The sequence below is a fragment of the Petaurus breviceps genome, unplaced genomic scaffold, assembly GCF_028583685.1.
Source record: "Petaurus breviceps papuanus isolate PSGF00001 unplaced genomic scaffold, PetGlider_PUasm1.0 37, whole genome shotgun sequence".
NCBI classification, from domain to species: Eukaryota; Metazoa; Chordata; class Mammalia; order Diprotodontia; family Petauridae; genus Petaurus; species Petaurus breviceps.
This window is the reverse complement of record NW_027186296.1, coordinates 58,592,209-58,617,432: the sequence shown is the minus strand read 5'-3', so window position 1 is coordinate 58,617,432 and position 25,224 is coordinate 58,592,209. Positions and strand designations below refer to the sequence as shown.

Genomic DNA, 25,224 nt, shown 5'->3' with positions numbered 1-25,224 from the left:
AAATTCCTTTGATTTATCAGTCTAGTGATCTTCTCAGAAATGGAAATAAGGTTGGTCTAGTGTGGCCTATACTTGATAAGATCCATGTTGGTTCTTAATGATTCTGATTCTTTTAAATGCCTTTTCTAGAACTTGATGTCAAGTCCACAAGAACTAGAAATCTTATTCCTTCTTTTTGAAATTTAAGAAACCTTGTACCCATCTACACATATGATAATTCACAGATTTTTTGTTTTTGTTGTTCAGTCCTTTCAGTGATGTCCAACTGTTTGTGACCCCATTTGGGTTTTCCATGGCAAAGATACTGGAGTGGTATGCCATTTCCTTCTCCAGCTCATTTTACAGATGAGGAACAGAGGCAAACAAGGTTAAGTGACCTGCCCAGGGTCAAAAAGCTAGTAAGTGTCTGAGGCTGGATTTGAACTCACAAATATAAGTCTTCCTGGGCTGGTACTCTATCCACTATACCACCTAGCTGCCGTAATTCACAGATTATAGAATTGTGAATTGTTCATTTAGTCCAACTCATACTTGGAAAAGAATCCCTTTCTTAATTTTTTTTTTTGCTTTTTGGAGGGGGGAAGGCAGGGCAATTGGGGTTAAGTGACTTGCCCAAGGTCACAAGGCTAGGAAGTGTTAAGCATCTGAGACCGCATTTGAACTCAGGTCCTCCTGACTCCAGGGCCAGTGCTCTATTCACTGCACTACCTAGCCACCCAAGAATCCCTTCTTTAATGTGCCTGATAAGTTGTTATCTAATCTTTGTTTGAAGCTATCAGGGGAGGCTGGGATCTTTTTAATAGGTCTCATTGTTAGGAAGATTTTTCTTACCTCAGATCTAAATTTGCCTCTTTATGGTTTCTACTCATGCCCTCCAAGCAACAGCATCCCATCCCCCTTCTAATGTGAAAGTCCTTCATAGCTGTAGATAAATGTAATTCCCCCCTTAAATCTTCTCTTGATGGACATAACCAAGTTCTTCAACCATTCCACATATGGAATAAATTTTTAGACCTTTCACTACTTCTCCACACATTTTCTAGCTTATAAATGTTTCTGGAAGTGGTACTCAGAACCGAATACAATAATGCAGATATGACTTGATCATGGAATGAATGAACAATATATATGAACAATAACCGTTTTATTCCTGGGTCCTATGCTTCTCTTAATGTAGCCTAAGATCATATTAACTGTTACATCACAGCATTGATTCACAATGATTTTGCAGTCTTCTAATAAACTCCTAGAGATTTAAAAAGGCGATCTGCTAAGTAGACACATCTCCTATCTTGTGCTTAGTGGAATTGGCTTTCTTGAAGACAACTGTAAAACGGTATTTCCCCTATTAAAATTCATCTTACTTGATTTGACCAATGTTCTGGAATGCCAATGATCTTTTTGAATTCTGACGACTTCATTTCATTTAAAAAATTTGATAAGCTTGCCATATGTATCTTTATCCAAGTCAGTGATAAAAATGTTATCCCACACAAGGACCAGTGCAGATCCCTAGGGTACTCCATTCAAGGTCTTCTAAACTGACACTAAATCATTAATCAACCCACTTGCCTCCTTCTATTAGAATCTTGAATTCATTTCTAGTTTTGTAGATTTTTTTTCCTATTTGCTATAATTTTTTGGAGACTATCAACAGTGATTCAGCAATTATGTCCACAAGTTCTCGAATGTAGTTCAACTAGGTCTGGTAAAAGCAGTTCCTCTAAAGCAGGCATGAATTTCTTTCTTACCAAAGATTCTCAGTAATTATGAGTGTCAATTCCCTATTAACTATTTTTGTGCCGTGTTTTCTGGAGTGATAGTGAATGAAATTCTCCTACATAGAAAAAATTCACAGAAGCCAAATAAGAATTGAATATTTTCACCTTCTTTCTTTTTCCTGTTAGTATTATCACAGTCACCCTCTCTATTCTTTGCTCTTCCTCTTTGCCATAATAGTGTTTGTCACCCCTCATGTTAATTCAGCATATATTTAGTCTGAACTTTACCATTCCTGACAATAGTCTTCAGAGAATGCATGATTTTTTTTAACTCAGTCTCTATTACTCATACTTGCTTCCATCTTCTGAACATATATTTCACACATCCAAGTTCTTCAATGAATTTCTTGTGCATTTATATTGATATTTTTTCATGCAAATTGCTGTACCTACTTGTTAGTATTGTTAAGATTGAAGATCGTACAAACCAGTTTGGTGTTTTGTGTGAGACCCTAAATGTACTCCTTTGAAATGAGTCCAAACAATATCTGTGTGAGTTCTATACTATTTTGGAAAATTGTTATCACTCCAGAGGGAACAAAAACATTGGAAGAACTCAAATGAATGGCTAAGATTATTTGTGGATGTTCCTTTGAAAAAACTAATTTCTTTCTGTGAAGGCTGCCCTAACATTCAGAGATAACCATTACTATTTTATCTAATTTAAAACTTTGCACAATGATGAATGGGAAGGCATCTGACTTCACCTTAAGAGACAAATGGGGAGCTTTTTGTGACTGAAAACGGAAGGCAGAAAATCCTAGAAGATAGGAGAGTTAAAGTCCCTCCAAGATGCAAAAAAACCTGGCCTTCATTCCAAATGAGGTTAGAATATATTTGCTAAAAGTGTGGGACATGTAAGCCGTAATTATTTCTTTGGAAATAATTTCTTCTTTCTCTTTTAAGACTTTAAACAAAAGCTTCAAGAAAGCAGTCTCCTGGATTAGAAGAAATTGCCCATGGCTTTAAAAGGTGTGTGTGGGGGTAGGGCAGAGAGGGGGAACAAGCAAGCAAGAAAAAGAAAGCAATTACTAGTTAACAATGGTATATTAAGTTGAGGCTGTTCTACAGGTCTGCCAAAGACTGACTGGTAATCTGTCTCCAGATCTTGATAAATGACGGAGATGGAGATAGGGTAAGGGAATGTTCCAAAAGAGAGGAGGCGTGAGGACTTTTAAACAAGTGATGGAGAAGATGACTGAGGCAGTAATAAAACAATCAATACAAGTATTATTATTATTTTTCCTGCTAAACAATGTAACTTCTCTGGTGAATTTCACACTCCTCTGACTGCATTTCATTCCCTCTAACATTTTACTCCCAAGCATTGCTGTGTGGTTTAGAATTTCAGGACTGTTTCCCTTTTGACTGAGAATGAAACATAAGTAAACTTTCCAGGTTTTATTTGTTTGCTTTCCAATTGTACCCTGCTATTTTAGTATTCAGTGGGACATTTCCATTTGTTTCTTTCTCCCCTGAGTTATGCTGCCTGCCATTCCCTAACCAATGAATTAGTCTATAATCATTCTGCAAATCAACATAAGTCACACTAAAACTGTTCTTCAACCCACCCATTCACATTCAGTACTGTCAGGTTACCAAGATGAAGGGCAGTCCCTTTCCCCAGGGAGGGAGAGAGGGAGATTTGTCTGATAATGCAATATATGCTATATCCTTGGCTTCTTGAAGGTCATGAAGAGATCTTACCTACCTTTTTCTTCATATGTTTGTGTGTGTGTATGTATGCATGTATTCTATTTTGCAAGTCCACCTTCATAGTGATTTTCTCATGGTAGAAACTATTTTCATGCATAAACCTGGAGCTGGTTTTTTTCCTGGGTTGACATCACATTCTCAGAATGTGAACACAGGAAACACATTATGCGTCCTTTCTGTATGTATCATCCTGAGACTTAAGAGAGGGAAAAATAATTAATGGAGAACCTCATGACCAGCAGCAGGCACGCAAGAGATCTCTTTGCCAAAAATCGCCAAGGTTTGTTAAAAATGGACACAAAATCTAGGCTTATTGGATTTCGGATTTCCTGAAAGTAGCAGTTTCCAAAGCCAGCACCATTTCTTAGAAAGCAGCTAGTTAATTCTGAGAGAGTCCCTTATTTTAGTTGTTTATATATGTGTGCACAAATGTTACACACACACACATACACACACTGGAGCACAACATCTTACTTGCTTACGATTTTAGTGCCTTGATAAGAGGGAGCTTTATAAGTATTGATCCTGGCTATCCTGCCTTCCCACTTCAAGTAAATCACAATTGTCATGATTTTTCATTTTAAAATGGGCAATAAACAGACACCTCACACCCAGATGAAGACAAAGATGCTCTCTTGGCTTCTAAAATAATCCATACCAGTTAGTAGAAGGCAGATTTGAATTGTGCAATTTTCAGAACTTTGGTAATCATTTGGGAGCTATATTTTAGTCTCTTAATGGATATTCTCAGAATATGGGCCCAGAAAACATGTTCCATATTCTGTCTGAATCAGCCCATATTCTTTGAGAGTAATTGAATTCAGATAGAATTTTAAAGCTGAAAGAGGCCTTAGAAGTGTAGTGCATTTCATATAGTAAACCCCTTCCTATTATAGAGGAGGAAACTGAATCAACCCAAAGAGATGAAAGGATTTGCTGAAGGTTGGACAGCAGGGTAGGTATTTGACATCTTGGCATTTGACAAGCCATCATTTATTGAAGTGGGTCTAGAAGTGAACAAGGGACAATAGCAGGCTGTGGACTTTATTGCCTTTGGGAAATTGTTATTTCAGTGTCTCCAAGCAAAAGCTCATTAAAAAAAAATTAGCACCAATATTCTTCCAGTGATATTATATGACTTGTAGTCATGGAATAACACCATCTCTAAAGAATTCAAGTTAAGGTTTACCTAAAAGCCAATGGAGAACAGCATGGTGTGTGTGAACAAGTCTGATTACATTATAAAAGAGGAATTGTAAAGAAAGAGGATGTCATCATCATTCAGATGAATGACTGGAAAAAAACCACAGACTGGTTATGTAATACAAGATATTGATAATTAAGAGAGAGCCCATGTGCTCCATTGAGGTCTTGGTTACCTCTGTGCTTTACTTTGTGCCCTGCCAGGATACTTAAAAATCCTCCCCTTAGACTCTAGTGACTTCAAAGGCATTTTATACTCCAACTCTATAGGTTAAAAAACTTAAGTGCATAATTTCCATATTGTTCTAACTGGTCTGACCTCTGTAATGAAAGCAGGTCAGAGGCCAGGCAGGGATTCTCTGCTGTTTTCTAGGCAAAGAGCTGTTGTTGCAGGTTCTTCATGAGGAACTAGATAGTGGAAAAGGTATTATAGGCATGACATTCAAGGTGTGGTTAGGATGCCTCAGGGAACTTCTAAATCTCTCTCTGAACTAAGATCTAACAAAGGGAAAAACCTCTGGTCCACTTAGTGGTCCCTTGGCTTCAGTGAGCCATTAAAGAGTTCATATAGTATGATTTCTGTAAACTATTATTTCCAGATCTAGTTATCCTTTGAGGACCCCCAAGGGTCATCCAAAGTCATTATTTCCAAAATGTGGCTTAGTGGAATGGGCACTAAAGATTCAGATAAATTGGGTTCAAATCCCAGCTGTCCTACTTGCTAGCTGTGTAACTTTTTAAAAAATAACTTCTAGAGTGATAGTGAATGAAATTCTCCTACATAGAAAAAATCTACAGAAGCCAAATAAGAATTGAATATTTTCACCTTCTTTCTGTTTCCTGTTAGCATTTTCATAGTCACCCTCTCTATTCTTTGTTCTTTCTCTTAGCCATAATAGAGCTAGACTCTATTGTCACCCCTCATGTTAATTCAGCATATATTTAGTCTGAACTTTACCATTCCTGACAATAGTCTTCACAAAATGCATGATGACACAAGATAGGAGATGTGTCTACTTAGCAGATTGCCTTTTTAAATCTCTAGGAGTTTTTTAGAAGATTGCAAAATCACTGTGAATCAATGCTGTGATGTAACAGTTAATATGATTTTAGGCTACATTAAGAGAAGCATAGGACCCAGGAATAAAACAGTTTTTTTTTAAAAAAAAAAAGACCTTTTACTTTTTTTGAGATTCATTTTCCATATCTGCAAAATGCATATAATATTTTTACTATCTTATAAGGTTTTTTTGAGAATCAAATGAGATATCCCATATAAAATGCCATGGTATGTAGACCACTATGCTTTTTAGATGGCAGAACAAAAGGAATGGTCCATGTCAGGGGTGGGGAACCTATGACCTTGAGGCCACATGTGACATTCTAGGTCCTCAAGTGCAAAGGGCCACACTTGAGGATCTAGTGATTCCCCACCTCTGGTATGTGACCATGGATTATGGTAAAGCTGTTTAACTTATCTGGGATACAGTCCATGACTTGGGCCTCATCATTATGTAAAACTACTTGAGTTAGCACATTTTAGGGTTGGTAGCAAAAAAACAAATATAAATGAAATATGGAATATAGAGAATAATTTGTAAGCCATGTGGAATGAGGGAAAAAAGCCTTGAGTTTTCCCTTTATCAAACTGGGGAGGTTTTGCAGACAAGGTCTATAAAGATCTGCTAGGGAATTTTCTGAGTGTTGAGAAACAGTTTTGACTAGCAAAAGAAGGGCATGACTGAGAAGGATAGTTCTATGCCAACTTATTATTCTGCTCTATCCTATTATAAAACGATGAATTTATGTATCACCTTTCATTTTTAAAACATTTACAAATCTTACATTTCACACAGGGAAATCTCTTAACCCAACTATGGCATAGGAATGGGAGAGAAGGAAGAATGGGATAAATTATCTTATTATTCAGATTAATTGTAAGACTAGTAAATCCGAGGGCTTTTGGTATTGCTTGGGCTCTTCAGATGCTAGAGAAAAGATTCCTATGCCAGGAGCAGTGCTGGTACCTGTCAGTGATTCTCCACATGGCCCTCACCTCTAGGCCCATTACACTTATTCCTTTTTTTGATTTGGAATGAAGTCCTAATAGTTTTCCAACCCTTTTTCTGTTGCTACATTGTAGGGTTCTCTGCCTGGCATTATATTTAATTCTCTCTTCCATTAAGTGAAACTGAGCTTATTGTGTAGGGACATTTAGAGGATAAGGGATCAAGGGAGGAAATTAGGTGACTTTGTGACTGTTCTGTGTGTTTCTGGGCTGTACAGGGTACAGTATGTCAGAGAAAAGGAAATGCCTGCCAGTAACTTAACTAAGATGACTATCTATTTCATCTGACATGTAACAACTGGCTTCCTCAAGGAATACTATTTAGGATATATTCATTATCCTCTACTTACCAGCAGCAACTACTTACCAGCTGAGGGAAGAAATATATTACCTATATTACCATTATTGTAAAATGGGGGAGAATGCTTAGGGGATGAAGGTGGGAGGGAATGAAGGAATGGAGATGGAGGAGGAAAAGGAGAGGCGAGAGGGGGGAGAGAGAAGAGAGGGAGGGAAAGAGAATGGGGATGAGAGAGAGAAAGGGAGAATGAAAGAGAGGAATTGAGAAGAAGAATGAGGGAGAGGCGAACATGTGATGTTGGTGTGGTTGGGTGGTGTGTGTGTGTGTGTGTGAGTGTGTGTGTGTATGTGTGTGTGTGTGAGTGTGAGTGTGTGTGTGAGTGTATGTGTATGTGTGTGTGTTGCCCAGGAGGGCCTTGGGTTGGAAGGGGAGAGAATAAAGCCCTATCTGTTATACTTTATAATCCTGGGAATGTACCATCTGTATAGCAGGCAGGAGAATATCCAATGTACCAGTGTATAAAATTCCTAGTTTATGCTTCTTAATACCAGTCTGTAAAAATAACCATCCAACTGGATGAGATCATAAGACAGATCATAAGGGGCCATATGCTGCACACTCGGTTTGGGGCCTGTTAGCATTTGGAGTACTTGAGCTCTGGGACCTGACTGTTTTGGGAAAGGGAGGGAAACCAGAAGAGAATGAACAAGAGAGAACGAGCCAGAACTCTCAATGCTGGTTACTGGTTTTCAGAGCAGAAGGTAAAAGTATCAACTGTTTAATTGGTTTATGTCCCCCAAAGGACCATTTTAATGGTAAGAGAACACTAATCATGAAGGGGAAAAAATAAAATTGAACTGGGATCATGTAGCTGTGTTGGTATGAAAGCAGAGGGAAAGCTGGTAACCACCAGTCTTTTTTCTATCCATAGGGAAGCTTTGTGACAGTGAATGAATTGTAAGAATAGCAGAAGAGACTGCTCAGGGAAGATGAGGAAGAAGTCTTTGTTATTTTTAAAATTTTCCTTTGTTAACACGTGATCCTGACTACCCACGACTTCAGGGACATTCTTCCTCTGGACTCAGGATGCCTTTTTGCTAATTAATCAGAAGCATGTGTGTCCAAGGTACTACAGCAAGAATAGACTCAGGTTCATTGCATTATGGGAATGTGAGGAAGGAGAATTTCTGCATCCTTAATTTAAAATGAGTCATTTCTTTTACAGATTCCCTTCAGGAAATTCTAGGTACAACAAACTAAAGCTCATTTGACACATATTTTTAAGTAGGTGAGATAAAACTGAAGTCTTGACCAGCATTTCTTCTCTTAGTAAATAAACTAACTTCAGAATCTGAAGGTTATGTGGACTTTTATTAATTTATTTCCACTTTTCAAAATTTCCATTTCTAAAGACAAAGGTTGTTCAGCACGAATTAAAGTAAAAGTCTAGGAAAAAGAATAAAACAAAACTAATAGAACCAAATAGGGATCACAAACCAAAACACACATAAAAATGAGAAACCTAATTAGGACTCAATCCAAACACAGAAGTGGGTGCTGTCTTAACATTTCTCATAGTACCACAGTACTATGTAAAGTATAGTAGAGAAAGGGATCAACTTGGAGTCAGGAAAAACTGAGTTCAAATTCTGCATCAGATACTTTTGAGCCTTATGACCTCAGACAACACTGCAGGTGTAGGGGTGGGGAACCTGCAGCCTTGAGGGCACATGTGGCCCTGTAGGTCCTCATGTGTGGCCCTTTGAATCCAAAATTCACAGAACAAATCCCCTTAAAAAAAGGATTTGTTCTATAAAGCTTGGATTCAGTCAAAGGGCCACACTTGACCTAGAGGGCCACATGTGGCCTCAAGGCCGCAGATTCCCATCCATGGCCTACTTCATAGAAGGTGTTTAATAAATGTCTATTGATTCATTGCTTGAAATCACTATCAACTGTAAAGTGGCAATAAAATTAGCACCTACTTCACAAGGTTGCTGTGAGGATTAAATGATATCATCTAGGTCAAGTGCTTTGTGAACCTTAAAGCATTATAAAAATGCTATTATTATAAAGCTCCTTAGTAAGTACTTTTTAATGTTAGATAATAGCAAAAAAGAATGCCTTGTGTTTATATGAAGCATGTCTTTGTAATAAATCAAAGTCTTTCCACATATTTCTCTTTTCAAAAATTTTTTTAGTCAGGTAGATATTAAAGACAGATATTTTAAAACACCCTATTTTATGTAAGGAGAACATAAGGTACAGGCAGATGGGGCTAATTTGTCCCAGGGAGTGAGCAGAAGAACGACTAAGGATCTCAACATATCCTGAGCTTAGTGAGTTTAGACTTTTCCCCTATCACTTCTAGGAGCAAATAATCTGGTGCTCAAAGCCCTTTATAACCTGATCCCATCCTACCTTTCCAAACCTCATATTTTACTTCTCCCTACGTACCAGTGACAATGGTTTTCTTGTTGTCCCTCATGTAAAGTACTGTATTTCCAGACTCGGTGCATTTTCACTGGTTGTCCACCATGCCTGGAATTGTCTCCTTCCTCATCTTCATTTCTTGTCTTCTTTGGCTTTCATCAAGTCTCAGCTAAATTTAGTCCCACTACTACAGAAGCCTTTCTCAATTTTCTTTAATGCTAGTACCTTTCCTCTGTTGTCTCCAATTTGTCTTGGATATTTCTTATTTCTACGTAGTTGTGTGTACATTGTTTCTCCCATGTCCCATGGAAACAGGAACTGGGTTTTTTAAAATCTTTTTTTTTTCTATTCCTAGAGCTTAGTATAGTATCTGACACATAGTAGATGCTAAATAAAAATCTTGTGACAACTTAACTTTTGAGTCTAAAGTAGAGAATCTCCTAGTTAAATCTGAGAGTTTTGTAGAGGAAGGGTTTCTTACTCAACTCCAATGTGATATTCCTGGTTGAATTCCTACCAAACCAGAATCCATTCTCCTAAAAAATCTCCTAATATTGTTGGATTCTTTGTCATCACATGAAAAATTGAAGACTTGACCATTTTGGAGGGGAAGAAACTTATTTAGAAGATGTTAACACAATCAACTGAAAAGTGAAAGGATTAGTTGGCTGTGTCTATATTGCAATACAGTTTTATAGATTACCCATTCCCTTTTTACTGAACCAATTTGTTGATTTGAGCTCTTCTTCATTTAGCTCTCCTTTCAATTTCTGGTGATTCTGAAGTACAGTGTGGTACAATGGAAAGAGCACTAGATTTGGAATCAGGAGACCTGGGTTCTAATCTTGTCACTTACATGTATAATCTTGTATAAGTCATTTAACCTTCTTGTCACTCAATTTCCTCATTTTTATTATTTAAAATTTTTATTTTAAAATGAGTTAGACTTGACAATCTTCAAGTCCTTTTAAACCTTAACCTAAGAGCCTATGATTATATTAACATGAAGGGGTTGGTCAATTTCTAGACTGTGTTTTTTCAGTAATTTAGGGAACATCTTAGCATCCATAGTTTAGAAGTGGGAACAGATCATCCATTAGAAGAGGACTAGGACCCGTATGTGTTCCTTCTCTGGTAAAACTCTTGGAAACTAGGCTCCTCTTCAGTGAAACATTTCGCTTCTAGAACAAATGACCCATGAGGCCCAGGGAAAACTTAATTTCTCTGTGTCTCAGTTTCCTCACTTGCGAAATGAGGATTTTGCTTTAGTTAGTCTCGAAGATCTTTTTGCATTCTAAGTATATGATCTATATACAAAATCTAATCCTGCTAGAGGCTGTCCCATGAAATACTTCCCCAAATTTGTGATGCTGCAGAAAGACACCTGTTAACAGTTGTAAAATATTCTCATCTAGCCTTTGACTAGCACCCTCAATCGCCTGCTTTTTAGTTAGTTTTAAAGTGACAAGAAGGCCCCCTGCAGCCAGCAGCATGTGTGGGTATCTGGTTTTAATGAGGGATGCAGGTTGTATTTGTTTCTAGCTGAGTGGTATAGGGGATTTTTAATGGAACTATGTAGTTGAGGTGTTACAATGTCATTTCTATATAAATCAAAAATAAAGAATATATCTTGTCCTTTATGGAGCACAGCTGGTCCCCTACACATCTAATCTATGAGAAAGTCACTGAGGTGTTAAGCTCATTATGCAAATTAGAATTTTTTTTGAAAAAAAAAAGTCCATTATATCACATCTAACCCGTCTTCTGGGAATCACTGAAAGATATTCCTCATTTTTCCATTGGAACTTTAAATAACTTTGCCACTTCCCTTAGAAGATGATTCCCTTCAAAAATGCTTCCCTCTACTTCTTAACCTATTATTGGTCGATCACAGCCTGAGGACACTTTCTATTTCCAGCTGTTGTTAGGAGTGGTTGCTTTAGTAGTTAACCCATTCAAGGCCTACAGAGACAAAAGAATGGGAAGAGAGTGTTTGTACATTTCTCAGATTCCTGTTAAGGTCTCAGCAAATCAGAAGCACATTTAGGATAGGAAGATTTGGGATAGGAAAAGATCTTAGAGGTGATCTAGTACTATCCCTTTATTTTGTAGATGGGGAAAAAGATCCAAAGAGGACTTATGTTCTCTATGCTGGCTTATCTCCCTAAACAATTTCCACAAACCATCAGCTGTTGAATTTTATTGTTTTTCAATAATATCTCTTGCATCCACCTCATTCTCTCTTTTCATAAGGCCTAATCTGGTTCATTTTCACTTTTCTGATAGACCACTAAAATACCCTTCTAAATAATCTTCCTCTATCCTCCCTTTTCTTTCTACCAATTCATCTTTGAAATGGTTGCCAAATTGATATTCTTAAATATCACAGTCTGCCCATGTCACACTCCCCTATTTAAGAAACTTCAGTGACTACTTTTTCCCTTGAGTATAAAAATATAAATTAATCTGTTTGTCATTTAAAGCCCCTTTATAATCTAATTCAAATTTATTTTGTCTAGACTGATTATACATTATATCCCTCTCCCTCTACATAATGTGTTTTCCATCCAGATTGGACTATTACATACACAACATTCAATTTCCCACTTTTGTGTCTTTAAAGAAGCTGTTCCTAATGTCTATGGAATACTTTCTCTTCTCATCTATGCCTTTTACAATCCCTAATTTCTTCTGAGGTTAGTTTCAAATGCCAACTCTTACAAGATGCATTGCCTGACTGTTCCAGTGGTTGGCATCTCCACCTTGAAAACTTCTTTGTACTTATTTTGTCTGTGTGTATGTGTGTGTATGTGTGAGTACACACACACACACACACAATTTTAATAAGTGCCAAATCAAATTCCATCTCTTAGGGATAGGCAGCAGCTTTGGAAGGAAAGGAGAGGAGAAAGGAGAAAGGAAAGAAAAGGGGCATTTATTAATTTCCTACTATGTGACAGGCATATGCTAAGTTTTGGGGATTTGTATTTCCAGAAAGGGAAATCCAGCTTCATTTTCAAGGCACTTACAGTCTAATGGGGGAAAGAACATGCAAACAACTATATACATACAAAATCCATATGAGATAAACTAGAGATAATGGGTGGGGGTAGATGGGAGGGGAGGCATTAAGATTAAAGAGGATTTGGGGACAGCTAGGTGGCGCAGTGAATAGAGCACCAACCCTGGAGTCAGAAGGACCTGAGTTCAAATGCGGCCTCAGACACTTGACATGTTTACTAGCCATGTGACTTTGGGCAAGTCACTTAACCCCAATAGCCCTCCGAGAAGCAAAAAAAAAAAAAATTAAGGAGGATTGGAAGAGGTGGAACTTTAGCTGAGACTTAAAGAAAGTCAGGAGACAGAGATGAGGAGGGAGAGTTCCAGGTATGGAGGACTGCCAGTGAAAATGCCAATGCCTTTGTGATATTTAAATTTTCAAGGCTACGTATGCATTATCTCATTTGAACCTTGTGGCACCTCTGTGAGTTAGGCACTACAAGTATTGTTATCCCCGCTCTTCAGATGAGGACATTTATGCTCAGAGGTTAAATGATTTTGCCCTGGATATCATGACCATTAAGTGCCAGAGTGGTATTCAAATGTTGACTTTCGGTCCATCTCTGTTATGCTACCTTTCTGATGGATAGTCAATACCAAAGATCAATTAAATGTAATCTAATGTCAATCTATGTTCTCCATTCAGAATAACACAGAGAAGAGCAAGCAATAGTATGATGCTTGCATTCACTGCCAGTAACACAGTAAGGAAGGGGATGGGGCACTGATGCTGCTTTGTTTCAGAAAAACACAAAACTTCAGAGGTATGTAGAACCACCCCATATCAAATAGTTGAAAGGCTGGGTAATTCTCCAGCACAGAAAATAGCTCTGGAGAATAGTAGGGAACTATAAAAAATAATACATAACAATCACCTGCCTCTTGTAAGAGGGTAGGAGATCAGTCTGATTGATACATTGGATAGTTGTGAAGAAGCAGTCTTAAAGAAGTGACCACCATCAGTTGTGTATGGACAGTTGATGCTCTAGACCATGACCCATATTGGAGGTATCCAGGTCAAGCTCTGAATGAAGAGAAATCAGCAACACTTAGATTTTTCAGTTACTAATTTGAGATAGTTTAAAGAATGTTTTAAAAATACTGATTTATTATTTTTAAGCACCTATAATAATATTTAACATGTGCATGGAAACTATCATGTTGGGAGAGAATTGTATTCCCAGTTCCTGACAGCCATCATTAGGTTTGTGGATAGATTGATTGAATCCCAGAAAGCTATCCACCTTCAACCAGATCCATAGATACATAAAGAGCATGACTTGGCAATCCATACAGGAAAAACCAAGTAGATTAAGTATGTCTATCAGCCAGGTTGTGATATGAAGTTGGATAAGCAGATCATTTAGTTATTTTACTAGTAACGAATCAACCAATATTTAAGCATCACTTATGTACCAGGCACTGTTTTTGGTGCTGAAAATATGAATACAAAGAATGAAACAATCCTTGCTCTCAAGGGGTGAACATTCTCCTGGGGGAGAATTTATTTGTGTGTGTATGTGTGTGTGTGTGTATTTAGTCATGTAGAATAAACATATGTTGCGTAAATACAAATTATATACATGGTGTTAAATACAAGATAGAGAGGGTAGGCACTAGCATTTGAATGGAGGGGGAGGAGGAAAGGCTTCATGTAGAAGTTGGTTACATTGTAGATAGACAATGAGTTGTTCTAGTAATTGAGCAGGAGGCAGCAAGCAGGTTGGGTTGCATCTGGAAAACTGGCAAATGCTTTCAGTGAGCCTAGCACTCCCTGACCCCTAAAGCTCTATCCTTAAAAATAACCAGTGATGCTGTAAGTCATAAAACACCACAATCTTAGAAGAGTCGAAATTGCAGGAGACTCAAGGGTCACTTGAAAGGAATTAGGCCTTTTATTTTAGAAAGAGTCCCCATTTTCTAAGCCAGGAAAAGTAGGGGTATAGTGGATGAGCGCTAGGCCTGGAGTCAGGAAAGACATAGAAGTAGCTTAATATGTGCATTGGATTGGATTGACATCTCTTCTCTAAGGCTGATGGGGTGGAGTGGGGGGGGGGAGTGGCTTTTCGCATTCACCACAACTGCTAGCACCTTTCCCCTTAATCGCCTTGTATATATTCTGTAACTAAATATATGTTATATTTTATTTTTTCAATTAAAAACTATTTAATTACTCTTTAGCTTCTCTTCCCACCCTCCAGTTGAATGAACAACAAAAGAGGAAAAAAGGAAAGAAAAGAAAAAAAGAAGGAAAACTTGTTTTTTTCTTGATTAGAGGCAAACTAGGTGGTAAATTAATTAGAAACCTGGCCTATAGTCAGGAAGACTTGAGTTCAAATCTAGCCTTAAACACTTGCTATCTATGTGCTTCTGGGAAAGTCATTTAAACTCTGTTTGCTTCAGTCTCCTCAATGGTAGAATGAGCATGATAATAGAACCTTCCTCTCTCCAGGTTGTCCTGCAGATCAAATGGGATAATATTTGTAAAGTGTTTAGCCCGGTGTTTAATACATATAGTAGGTGCCTCATAAATGCTTGTATCTTTCTTTTTTGTAAGAAATATGTATATTTAAGCAAAGCAAATTCCCTCATCTGCTATGTCCAGAAATATATGTCTCCTTCTGAATTGTGAGTCCATTGTCTCTTTGGTAGAAGATGGGGAGGGTGTTTCATTTTTGGTCCTCTGGAGTCATGGTTGGTCATTGCCTTAATTAGAATTTTCAAGTCTTTCAAAGTTGTTTTTCTTTTTAAAATATAATTATGATTGTATAAATTGTTATGGTTCTAATCACTTTATTATGTATCAGTTTATGTATATATTTCCAGTTTTCTCTGAAAATACCATTTAATCATTTAATATAGCTCGATAATTTTATATTGCATTCATATATCACAATTTATTCAGGTATTTGCCAAAAGGTATTTATTTAGGTATTCTCCTTTAGTTTCTAAGTTGCTTTTTTTTTTCTACCACGAAAAGAGTTTCTGTAAATTTTTTTTTACACATGGGTCCTCTTCTTTCTTTGATTTATTTGGAAGTGATATTGCTAGGACAAAGGATATATGGTTTATTTGACATAGTTCCAAACTGCTTTCTAGAATGATTGGACGAATTCACAGATCTACTAAAATTACCTTATTTTGTACATACACATTATACATGAAAGACAGTTTGGCATAGTCAATAGAACTTTGGCCTCAAAGCCAGAAAGTTGTGAGTTCAAGTCCTTCCTCTGACACTGATTGATCATGGGTAAATCACTTAATCTCTCAATGCTCCAGGCAACTCTCTAAGACATTGCAGGTAAGGTGCTGGTTTGCATTAGTAGATGGATTTTTTTTTACCTGGGAGCTTCCTATATTTATGAAATCACAAGTACAACACCTAAATGTATATTAAATCTATACATAAAGACAAATACATATATGTGTATATGTCTATGTGTGTATACACAAACATACATATTTAGGTTATCTTTCCTGACAGAATGTAATTTCCTTGAGTGTAGGAGTTATTTCACTTTAGTCTTAATATTCTCTGAAACTAGCATACTACCTGCCATATTTATTGTTGTTTGCTTATTTCTGTTGTACCTGACTCTGTGTGACCTCCTTTAGGGTTTTCTTGACAAAGATACAGGACTGGTCACTATTTCCTTCTCCAGCTCATTTAACAGATGAGGAAACTGAAGCAAACAGGGTAGAGTGACTTACCCAGGGTCACAGCTAGTACTTGTCTGAGGCCAGATGTGAACTTGGGAAGATGAATCTTCCTGACTCCAGTCCCAGCACTCTGTGCACTGTTCTATTTAGTTGCCCTTTAGATACGTTCCCTGACATATAGAAGGCATTAATAAATTCTAGTTGATTTAGTGATTGTTTGAAGGTGGAATATGCTTGATCAAGTTCATTGGTTCGTTCTACTTCTTCTGTAGGCTCTCTTTGAGCTAACTATGAAGATTTCTCATTGAACGTCAGTTTTTTTGGTACATTACCTAAATGACCACTAGCTCACTCAGGTGATTCAATATTTCTCCTCTTTATCAGTCCATGGAGAACAAGAAATGGAACTGGAGCAATGATCCCTTCAGAATTCATGATAATGAAACCCTGCATTCAGATGGGCTTTAGAGTTCACCCAAAATGTCTTCTTTCCTTAGAAGACTTAAATAAAACTCATGGATTGGTTGTTTTCACATAAATTCCTACTTGACAATGCCCTTAAGAGAAGGATACTGGCTTTTACTCTTAAATAGGCAAAATAATTACTTTCTGTACATTCCTTGTACAAGCTCTCCCACCATGAAAATTATCAGGCAATTTTTAAAAAAACAGACAAACTTTAGTTCGAAATCTGTAAGTGATTAAAAAAAATCTGAATGAGAGTTTGAATTAATGATATGTATTTTTGCTTTTTTTTGGAGGGGCAGTTGGGGTGAAGTGACTTGCCCAAGGTCACATGGCTAGTAAGTGTGTCAAGTGTCTGAGGCCCGATTTGAACTCAGGTCCTCCTGATTCCAGGGCCCGTGCTCTATTCACTGTGCCACCTAGCTGCCCCTAAGAACAGTCTAATCTTAAAACAGGCCTCTAATCATATCACCTACCAGCTCAAAAGCTTTCAGTGACCACACCCCTATCTTTAAGAAGGGAAATAATGTGCATATTACAGTTATGCTTTAAAATTAATTTGGCAGTGTCATAGAGGATGAGTGGAGTGGGGAGAGAGTGGTGGTGGGGGGGATGGGTCAGAAGACTATCACAATAATCTATACAAGGTGTGGGTGATTTGGGAATTCCTCTTACAAGCTTTCCCACCTCTTTTTTTTTCCTTACTGTCTCCCATCCCTTTTCAAGTATTCCCCAAACCTCTACGTGTCTATTTTATGTACTATTCTGGAATCTTTGCTAAGATATTGACTAATAACGGGGGCCTATCCCCAGTCATCCTGCTCTATATCTGGTCACTGGACCCAGATGGCTCCAGAGCAGAAAGCGAGGCTGGAGACTTTTTACAGCCATCCCTCACTTAAATCCAATTCACTTGCAAGTCATGGCATCATCTTGCTGATGTCATACTCTTCTTCAAAATCAAAGGACAAGCAACAATAAGTAATAACTAAAATGTTAATAGATAAAGAGGTAATATATGAACTCAGCCAGGAGTATTCATGTTTTTAAAATTGGAAGATCAAAATGCCTTCAAATTGAGCAATCAGCAAGCATTTATTATTTACTTTGTAAGAGTCATTTTGCTAGGTACTGGAGATGCAAAGAAGGGCAAAAATAGTCTGTCTTCAAGGAGCTTAAATTTAATGAGGGACCAAGAAAAGTGTAACATTTGACCTGAGTCTTGAAGAAAGTCTAGACTCTGATAAGACAAGAGGTAGAGGAAGAAAGGGAGGATGCCCCAGGCATGGGATATAGCCAGTGCAAAGGCCCATATGGAAAGAGGAGATGGGATGCTGTGGGCGAGGAACAGCAGGGAGGCCAGTTTGTCTGGACATCTAGGTTGAGGGGGAGTAATGTGTAAGAAAACTGGAAAGGTAAGAAAATGCCAGGTGGTGAAGATATTTACACGTCAAACAAAGGACTTTATTTTTGCAATTTCTTTAATACAAAGACTAAAGGAATGAAACTCTAATGGTGAAATAGCATTTGAAGGGGTTGATTCTTTGGTCTGAGAGTTCTTGCTGGAGACTACCTTGAATCAAATAAAAAAGTGATGCCTTTTTTGTCCTCTTTCCCTCTTAATAAGACTCCCTGGTCAGAAGGTATAATGTGTTTGCCTTCTGCTGCTGACCTGCTAGGTCTGAATGGGAATTAAATTCAACATGGCAACTCTGACAATTTAGGTCCTCTTTCATTTTGGACTATGTGACTTGGATGACTTTTTTTTGAAACCATGGATTCTGCCAGCTAAAACCAGTCTTCTCATCTCCCCATCTTCTGACCACCTTCTTCTGCCTTCCCTGACACCTCTGGGAACAAATCCATGAGTACTAATAACCCAGAAATTATTAGCCTCCCAGACCTGTGGTGTGAATGGCCACTGACCTCATTAGTCACCTTTGCTTTCTGTCCAGAGTAAAACGGATAGTCTCTCCCTGGGACACCTGATGGTAAGTAATGACTCTGTTTCTGGTTCAATGGGTTTGATTGGACACTAATTTACTCTCCCCCTTTTCATAACTCAGCCTGAGTTCACACTGCTTGCCTTGACCAGCTTTCACCAATTTGCTGTTTAAAGGATCTTCCTGGGGCAAACAAGGGTAGAGGCTGGTTCTAACATGTGCCTGAGCATATTTATGTGTGTGTCTGTGTGTGTGCATGTGTGCGTGCATGTGTGTGAATACATTTGCTCTTCCTCTCCTGCTGTCTTTGAGATGACATACGGAAGAGGGGGTGTTTTGCAAGAAAAAACCCGTGTTCTGATTAACATAATTTATTGCTCTTCCACACGCTCAAACAACAGCTGATGACTCACTTGTTCTGCCATTTGCTCAGAGCACTGCTATTTTAGAACATGTTTGCCCCCCCTCCCATTTTGTTTGAAGTTATAAAATCAGTGGTGATTCCCTCCCTTCTGTCCCCTCAATCCTAGTATGAATAGTTCTGGTGGGTGATTTTATGCTGGCGCTATTCTATCTGCTTTATTTTCTAAGAGCTGAATAAGATAATTAGTTTCATTTTCAGTTGTAAAGTATTGTGCTATGTTCAGCTTCAGTCCATATATATTTTGCTTTTTGGAGGGGGGAAGGCAGGGCAATTGGGGTTAAGTGACTTGCCCAAGGTCACACAGCTAGTAAGTGTTAAGTGTCTGAAGTGATTTGAACTCAGGTCTCCTGACTCCAGGGCCAGTGTGCTATTCACTGTGCCACCTTAGCCGTCCCCTTCCATACATATTTTAATCTGCTATATTTATATCTTTTGATTGTCTTCCCCTTCTCGTTCCCATTCTTCCAAATCTTAGTGGGTGTTTTTATAAGTACCACCAACATTCTACTTTTACCCTAGTTAGTGGAACTTAGAGCTTTCCATGTGATATTAACCCTCTATATAATACTACATGTTGAGTTCATATTACAGAAATATGATGCATATTTTCATAATGCTTATCTTTGCTAAGGGGACCAGTGGATTCCAGCTCCTTAAAACAAGCATTGTCAATCCATCCTGTTGGACTCAAAAGTTTTATAAGTTTCCTTGCTTTGACTTTCTCATTCTCCTTTCCCAAGGCTTTCTTGTCATATAATTTCTACATTTTTCTGGGTAACACCAATCCAGTCGTTGAGCCCAGTACTCCCTTTAAAAAAGACCTTTTGTCATACTTTTTTTTGCTGATTAATTGTAATACTTCACTCTATGTCTAACCCAATGTTATTGACCATCAACTACATGCAAGGAACTGTCCTAGACACTGTGGGGGATAGAAAGATGAAAGAGACACTGTCTCCATCATCAAAGTGCTCACAATGACAACATATTTTGTTGATCAGAGAATCATGAGATATCAGCACTGGAAGAGACTTCAAAGGACATCTACTTCAATTAATATGGGGATAAACGTCCTGTCCACAATATGACTGACAAGTGGCCATGAAGACTCTGGTAGCAGACCTCACTACAACCCCTTTCACTGTTTAGTGGCTCTAGTTGTTAAGGCTTTCCCCCCCTTTTATTCATCCTGAATCTTCATCTCTGCAATGTCTACATACTGCTCTTAGCTCTATGGTCTGAAAATAAGCAAAGCAAGTCTAATTTCATGTCCATGTGACAGTCCTTTAAATATTTGAAAACAAGTATCACATCCCCCAGAAGTCTTCTCTTTACTAGACTATACATCCGAGGTTCCTTTGAATGATCATTGTTTAGCATGGTTTCAATTTCTCTCATCTTCTCAATTCCTCTTCCATAAACCTGTTCTAGTCTGTCAATGTCATTTTTAAAAATGTGCTTCTGGGGCAGCTAGGTGGTGCTGTGAATAGAGCACAGGACCTGGAGTCAGGAGGACCTGAGTTCAAATTTGGACTCAGACACTTAACACTTACTAACCAACCTTGACCTTGGGCAAGTCACTTAACCCCAACTGCCCCGACCTCCTTCCTCCAAAAAGTGAAAAAAATGTGCTTCTGAGATCTGAACAAACAGTTGTTAACAACCAGGTTTCGTGGCATTATCCTTGCATGAGGGAAGGATGCGGTGGATTTTTTAAGTTTAGGAATTCTAAATTGTGGTAGGGCTAAAGTCATAGAGTATATTCTCTCAGTCCAATCCCAACATTGTGAGCCCCTAGGATGGGGTGTGGTGGCTACCTAAGAAGGGGCAAAGTGGATAAGGTGAGAAATAGAGCAGATCAAAGCTCCTGTGTCTGTGAGCAATGGGGCAGGGCTGTGTGTGGCTGCTGTACTTCCAATCTTGGCAAACTAGGAAGACCCAATCTGACAAACAAATAAATACCCCCCCCCCAACTTTAGTATGATTTAACTAGGGCAGAACACAATGGGACTGACACAAATCTTTTTCTGGATACTCTTTCAATAGGAAATCCTTTTAACAATTCTTTTTTAACAGGATTGGTTTTCTGGACTGGCATATCATAGACTTTGAAAGCCACTAAAACCTTTGAATCCTTTTCCCCATAAACTTTTGCTTAGCATTATAAAGATGATGTGGTATAAGCAGAAAATTCCTGGTCTAGTCATCAAGGGATTTGGGTTCTGAATTCAGCTCTGCCACTAACTAGGTATTGTAATGGCAAGCACAGAAGTAGTTCACACCTTGTTTCAGCTATTTAATTAACACCTTGTTTCCTTTCGAGTTTCTTTTGAGCCTTGTCTGTTAAGAAACAGAATGTACGAACCCCATAACTTGTAAACCCTAGAACTCATGAACTCCTGCAACAGGAATATATATGCCCATATATAAGGAGAATTTCCAGGCTAAAGACAGCAAAACCGAGAAGAGGACTTTTGTGGTGGCAGAGTCAAGAAGGAGGAAACTTGTGGTATCCTGGCACTCTGTGTGCTCTGTGTGGATGTTTGTTTGTGATATTTTGTATAGAAGCCCTGAGACCTTACTGGAAGCCCTGAAAGAGGATTTTCTTGTTGTATGTTTACAGAAGTCCTGGAGGAGGGTTTTGGAGGTCCTGGGAGTTTACTGATGATTTAGGCTGACTTCTTGGACCTTGTTTATGGGTCTGTGTTGATTTCTGTGTTGATGACTTGTGCTGACCTCTTGGCCCTTGTTTGTGGGTCAGTATTGATTTCTATGTTGATGATTTGTGTTGAGTTCTCAGACCTTGTTGGTGGGTCTGAGTTGATTTCACAGGCAGATAGTGAATTAATGATGGTGCTGGCAATGTGTATGAATATTATTGTGGCTCTGTCAAGCTTTGTCTTCCCAGAAACAGGAACTGTGAAGGACTTGAAGTGGACTGGACAATGTGAACTTCAATATGGAATGGGAACTGGATAAAGAACTGGACAAGGAGCTGGGAGCTGCCTGCTTTTGAATCCAGGTGACAGTTGCAGCTGGGACCATGGAAGAGGAACCATGGAAGCTGAGAGCCAGCCTTGAGTCAAACTGAAAGAAGACTTTACGTGGATACTGTGTACTGATTGAGAAGATTATGATTTACTGTGACGTAGGGGTGGACAGCTTTGACTTTTGTACTTTTTGATTGAATTAAGGATTTTGTGAATAACTAATGTACTTTGTTGAAAATTGTGACCACTTTGGTGAAAACTATGTGGCCATTTTAGTGACAAGTTGTTGAGTTGACATGGTGAATGCTGTATTTTGATTTTATGTGATAAGTTGTAACATTGTGAATGCTGTATTTTGATTTTCTATGAATGTTTTGCTCTGATTTGTTATTGAATGGAGAGTTTGCTATACTACTATATAATCAGAACCTTGAAAGCTGTTCATTGCAGCAGCCCTCTGGAATGCTGCTTGTGCTTGGGTTTACAGGTATAGAACTAGTATATTATTTAAACATTTTGTCCTTTGGTTTTCTTACCTGTGGTTTGGACTAAATTGTCTCTATGATCCCTTACAAATCCAAAGTTCAATGAATATCTTGTCCCCCAAATACTTTCTGTGTATCTTTTCATCATGTGTCCTAGCAGATGTCAATCAATCAATGAATACTTACAAGCACCTACTACATGCCAGACACTGGGCTGTATTCTGATGATTCAAAGAAAGGTAAAAAATTATCTCTACTCTCAGGGAGCTCACAGTCCAATGGGAGAGACAACATGCAAACAACTACATACAAACAAGTTATATCAAGGATAAAGTAGAAATTATCAACAGAAGAAAGGCACTAGAATTAAGAAGAACAGCTTCCTTTAGAAAGTAGGGTTCTAGCTGGCAGTTGAAGGGAGCCAGGGAAGGCAGAAGGTACAAATGAAGAGAGAGAGAGCATTCCAGGAATGGAGGAAAGCCAGTGAAAATACCGAGTTGGGAGATGTATTGTCTTACTGGAGGAATAGTCAGGAGGACAGTGTTGCAACTCTAGAAGCCTGACTTATGAGAGGAATGTTCTTTCTCTTTCTCATAGGCATTAGTAGAATCTCTAGGATATTCTGTCCTTTTCAGTGTGGGGGTGGTGGTAGGTGAGAGAATGATTCTGTCCAAATTGAATTCCTGGCTATTTGGTTTATAACTTATGGTTTTTTGATGGACAAGGTACATGTTTGGAGCTCAAAATATTTGATTATTTGCTATTACCCCAAATACTTTTCATTGAACCTTGGGTATCAAGGGGTCCCAGAGCTGAGGTGTATCATTATTGTAATGGTAAAACAGCAATCCTGGTATTATAGATGGAAAGACAGACAGTTTTATTAAGTAACAAAGGGTAAGCATAATTCCTGATAGAATTCAGGTCTACTGACTTCCTGAATCAACAAGTATATAGTTTTCTATTCAATTTTATTTCATTTTCAATTTCAGATCCTCTCTCTTCCCTCACCTCTTCCCTCTACCCATTGAGAAGGCAGGAGATACAAAACCCATTTTAAATATGGTCATTCAAAGCAAATTTCTACATAAGCTATGTTAAAAGAAAAAAAAGAAAACATATGCTTTAATCTGTGCTTTCTATTTATTCGACACCTACAATATACAAGGCACTATATTTGATGCTAAGAGGAATGCAAAGAATAAAGAACAGACCCTGTCCTTGTGGGACTTAATGACAGAGTTTGCAAAATAAGTTACTTAAATGTAGATACACAGATTGCTGTGATGTAAGGAATGTGCTATAACAGTAGAAGAAATATTGCATTTGGAGTCAGAAGATAATTGGTTCAAAATATAGCTTTACTACTTACTATCTGTTTAACTTCAAAAAGCTCATTTATCCTCTTTAAAGACCTCATTTGTAAAAACAAAGTGGTTGGAGTAGATCATTTCTATGCTCTGAAACCTATGATTTTGCTGATCACGTTCCCATTCCTTTTCTTATCTCTAGAGTCCAGAAGTGTCAAAGACAGGGACTGTAGGCAATATGAGGCCTGCAACACTCTCAAGGGCTATACTTGCTGGATTAAAATGTAATTGGAAAATATTTAACAAAATAGATAAAAATTCAATAGTATCTAGATGATGTTTTTATGTGGTTTTCTAAGTCAATACACAGCCCACAGGAAGATTTAGGGGCCTCTTTTTTTTTGGAGGAAGGCAAGGCAATTGGGGTTAAATGACTTGCCCAAGGTCATACAGCTAGTAAGTGTCAAGTGTCTGAGGCTGGATTTGAAGTCAGGCCCTCCTGACTCCTGGACCCTTCTTTACTACACCACCTAGCTGCCCCTGGGGACCCCTATTTCTAAGTGAGCTTGACACCATTGCCCTAGATTACTTTAATTTCACTCATCCTGGTCTTCTAGACCTCCTTGTCTCTGGCCTCCTCTCCTGTCCTGCTTTTTATAATTATTTCAAGTTCTCTACTTCAGTAATCACGTTCCTTTTAATTAGTGGTAAGAGACTTCTCTGGTAGTCTCTAATAACAAATAGGATTCTCACATTTCTTGTTGACATTTGTGACAAGAATGAAATTTTAGAAAAAAATTCAAGATCTTTTCTGTCCTCAATTTTGTGATTACCATTTTAATTTCTGATTTTATTAAAAGTTGAGCTCTAACTCAAGTTTCAGTTTAAAAAATAACTAGTTTACTTATTTCCTCATTCATCAAAAAATAGGGTTCTTATTACATATAGGTGCTGTAAGGGGAACTGAGGATACAAACATAGCTATGTCAGAAGACTTTGTACCAGAGCAGAAGTTCTTAATATTTTTTTGTGACATGGCCTTCTTTGGCAGTGGACCCTATGGATCCCTTCTTAGAAAAATGTTTTTAAGTTATATGATGGAAATGCTAAATTTCAGTCATAGGTTAGTGAAAATAAAGATGTATTTTTTTCTAAGACCTTGAATGATAGAAGCAGTTTGTGCTTAATTTTGTAGGCAATGGGAAGCCACTAAGAGTTTTTGAGCAATTAAATGTTATCATTAAGACTGTGTAATTTGGGACCTTGCCATACAACAATCAGTTGAAGGAAAAGAAGACTTAGGGGGTATAGAATAGCTATTCTGAAAAAATTAGGACTGTTATTTAGGAATGTAATTAGACTTTCTCTTTTGTGCCTAGAGG

General features: G+C 38.0%; 1 long non-coding RNA gene across 1 annotated transcript; it reads left to right on the top strand.

The window, feature by feature from the left end:
- Positions 1-7,689: 7,689 nt before the first annotated feature.
- Positions 7,690-22,711, top strand: LOC138168584 (uncharacterized). The gene is made up of 3 exons (XR_011170151.1): positions 7,690-7,830; positions 18,646-18,681; positions 21,952-22,711. It is a non-coding gene; the product is annotated as an uncharacterized lncRNA (long non-coding RNA).
- Positions 22,712-25,224: the final 2,513 nt, after the last annotated feature.